Raw genomic sequence first — 4,066 nt, 5'->3', positions numbered from 1 at the left:
ACTTCCAGGGGAATCCGAAGCCCTCTTCTGACCTCTGCGGCATTGCATGACATGGGTACACTCACATACACGCAGGCAATACACTCATACACATATAATAAAAATAATAAAATATTTTTTTAAAGTTAAAGACTTTGTATCAATAAGTATATCAATAAATAAATAACGTATGTGTGTTATGGTTGAATGGAAGAGTCCCCGGGGGCTCATGTGTTTGAGCATGTGATCTCCAGCAAGAGGCACTGTTTTGGGAGGTTGAATTTTGGGGTTTATAACCAGATCCCATTTCTGGTCCTGTTTTTGTTCTCCCTGATCCACCACAACGGGAGGTATCTCCACCATTGGCTCTGATCACCAGGAACTCTGCTGTGCCTTCCCCACCATAATAGTCTGAAACTGTAAACCAAAATAAAATCTTCCTCTCTAAATGGCTTCTGTCAGGTGTTTTGTCACAGTGATGGGAAAGGTAAGGACAATCAATGGATGTATCGGTGACCCTCAGGATCTGTGCCTTCCTCGGGCTATACCAGGAAGGGAGTGCTCTGCTCCATCAACAGTAAACTCCTCAGTGGATCAAGTTTGTTTCTCTCCCCTAGAGAAATCGCTATCTTTCACTACTAGGAAAGTCATGCACCATTTATTTTGCAGGACTTGGAAGGTATTGTTGAAAAGTTTTAGGAGGTGTTTCTTTTTAAAGTAAATTGAGTTTCTAAGGCTCAGTTTCCCAAACAGTTTAAAAGCTTGACTGACAAGGAAACTGGAGAGATGGCTCAGCAGTTAAGAGCACTGGCTGCTCTTACAAAAGCCCTGGGTTATGTTCCCAGCATTGACATGGCAGCTAACAACTATCTGTAAGTCCAGTTCCAGGGGATCTAATGCCCTCTTCTGGCCTCCGTGAGCATTGTACACATGTGGTGCACTTACATGCAGGCAAAACATATAAAACACATTTTTAGAAAAATAAATAAAATAAACAAAAATAAAAGTAAACCTTTTAAAAAAAAAAGCCTAACAAATTTAGCAGAAAAAAATAAGTAATTTTATTGTTAAAACATAGAATTTTGGGTCTGGCAAGATGGCTCAGCAAGTAAAGGCACTTGTTGCCAAGCCTGCTGACCTGAGTTCAATCTCCAGGACCCACACGGTAGAAATAGAGAACTGACTCTTACATGTTGTCCTCTGACCTCCACATGTTCACCTTGGCACATGCATACATGCACACACTCACCTAAAATAAATAAATGTAAAAAAGCAATAAAAATTTTGACATCAACACATGATTTTACAAAACTTACAATATTTGTCTCTCTGAACATGTCTTAATTCACTTAATATAGTTAATTCTAGTTGCATTGATAGAATCCAAAACAAACAAATATCTCACAGGCCCTCAGGGTTGACCTTTAATTATTATTATTGTAGCATAAAACTTTATTATAATAATGGTAATTAAAGGTTATAATCTGATCCTGCATCTATGACAACTATCAAATACAAATAAAATTACATGGTGGAGCACAGTGGCACATGCCTTTGGTCCCAGCACTCAGGAGATAAAAACAGTGGATTTCTGTGAGATACAGGCTAGCTTGATCTACATAGCGAGTTCCAGGCAAGCTGGGACTATAGGAAAACATTGTTTCAAAGATAAATTAATTAATTAATTAATTAATAAACAATAAAGTTACAAGTAAATATGAACACGTCTACAAAGCCAATAAATTTAAACTTAGCAATGTTCTTTTCAAATGTCTGTATCATGGCTGGCTAGAAGGAGATCAGGGCTGCTTTTGGTGCAAACACAGTGCCAACCAACAACCCTAGTGTCTCCTTGTGATAATTTGGATCTTTCTCCATTTTTCTGTAATCCACATATATTTAAATTTTTATGTGTGTGGGTGTCCTGCTTGCATATGTGTAAGTGCACCACATGTGTGCAATACCTGTAGAGGCCAGAAAAGGGTGTTGGATACCCCAGAACTGGAGTTACAGATGGTTGTTAGCCACCATGTGCCTGCCAGGAACCAAATGCAGGTCCTCTGCAAGAGCAGCCAATGCTCTTAACCACTAACCCATCTCTCCAGTCCCACCCCACCTTTATTTATTTATTTATTTATTCTTTTCAATACAGGGTCTCCCTGTAGCAAAGCTGGCCCCAACTCACTATGTAGACCAGACTGGCCTCGATTTCACAGAGATCCTCCTGCCTCTGCCTCCTGAATGCTGGGATTAAAGGTGTGCACCACCACCTCCAGCAGGACCCACATATTTTTAACACATATTTACTGAGTGTCTCACAGCTAAGGCAGAGATGAGTTGCTTAAGAGGTGGGACACAGTCTCATATCCCACATTAGGCAGCTATGTCATTACACAAACACCCCAGAGTATACAAACAATAGGAGACATTAACTGATGTCACATTTTGGGGTAAATGTGATTATAAGACATTTAGTGAGCAAAACAGATAGAGACCCTATAGTCTGGGAATTTGTTTCCTAATAGCACTCCTTTTGAATTAATATAACACCTATGTACTAAAATCTCCATTCTCAGGTTGGAAAGACAGATGCTTGGTGGGTAAGGTACTTGTACCTTGCAAGTATGAGGACCTGAGTTCAATCCCCAGAATCCATGTAAGAAGATGGGCGTGGTGTACATGTTTGTAATCCCAGAGCTCGGGAGGAGACAGGAGGATCCCTGGGGCTTGCTGGCCAGCCAGCCTAGCCAACTTAGAGAGTTCCAAGTTGCCCTATGCCTATGACATGTTCTGCACTGCAGCAGTTACAGACACAGAACAAAAGACAAATCGAAAATCAGTGCACTTAATGAATATGTCGGTGGGAACATCGAGCTGGTGGATTATAGCAAAGCTGCAGGTCCTAGTTGTTGCCTGATGACATTTTTAGCTTTGTAGACAGTGGAAGCTCATAGTTTACTAGGCGATACATTCCAGTGGCTTTATCTAATAGAAATGATATGGGAATATTGGGGTGTTCTTCAGAATGAAGGAGCCTTTCTCGGAGCTTGGTTTGGGGGTTGGAGTTGGGAGTCCTAGAAAACTCCACAGCCACCAAAGTTTCTCTGAGCGAGTGACTTTCAGGTTCTTGTTTTGTGATGGTGAAGAATGAAATTCACAGACTAAAAAGAGTGAGTTTTAGAGTTTATTAATTCACAGGTTGGGGTGCGGATAGGGTTCCATGGTGCAGTTAGTGTGGTGCTTTTTAAAGGACTTATGGCAGAAACTGGGGTGAGGCATGGGGATGGTGAGCTGTCAATAGGGTTGGCCCAGCATGAGGTATCCAAGTGCCTCTCCCACTTTCAGTCACATAGTCCCTGCTGGCTCCAGACAGAGGTGCTCATTCAGGAGACAACAGAGAAGCAGGAGCCAGTCATTCGCATTCCTGGCCTCCAGAAAGGGGGTGCTCAAAACTGCCTCTCTGGGGCCCTGCCGGCCTGACCACTTTCTATCCCCTGTTCTCATAACAAGTCAGCAATAAACAGCTATTAAGAGGACTAAGGATAACTCAAGATAATTTGAGTTCTTGATTTTCAATGTTCCAACTCTCCACAATAGCAAAGTCAAAATAGCCAATCTAGTCAGCCTAAACAGAGTTGGCTTCCTCAGGGAGCTGCAGTTCACAGAGATGAACAAATGAATATGTAATCAAAAGAGCTGTGTCCACAGCCTTGCAGTCTCAGCGCTTCCTCTTCGGGAGGCTGAGGCAGGAGGATTGAAAGTTCAAAGCCAGGGGCTGGAGAGATGGTTCGTGGTTAAAAGCGCTTGCTGCTCTTGCAGAGGACTAGGTTTGGTCCCAGCACCCATATCAGACAGCTCAGAACCACCTAAATTCCAGCTCCAGAGGATCCAATTCCTCTTCTGGTCTCTGAAGGCACCGCATTCAGGTGCGCACACACACACACACACACACACACACACACACACAGACACAATTAAAAAACATGCTGCTCTTATAGAGGACTTGGGTTTGGTTCCCGGCACCCATAGGATGGCCTACAACCACCTGTAACTCCAGTTCCAGGGCATCTGACACACTCTTATGGCC

This window comes from Nannospalax galili, unplaced genomic scaffold (genome assembly GCF_000622305.1).
Source record: "Nannospalax galili isolate Female #2095 unplaced genomic scaffold, S.galili_v1.0 scaffold444, whole genome shotgun sequence".
NCBI lineage: Eukaryota > Metazoa > Chordata > Mammalia > Rodentia > Spalacidae > Nannospalax > Nannospalax galili.
Note: the sequence above shows the minus strand (reverse complement) of the source record.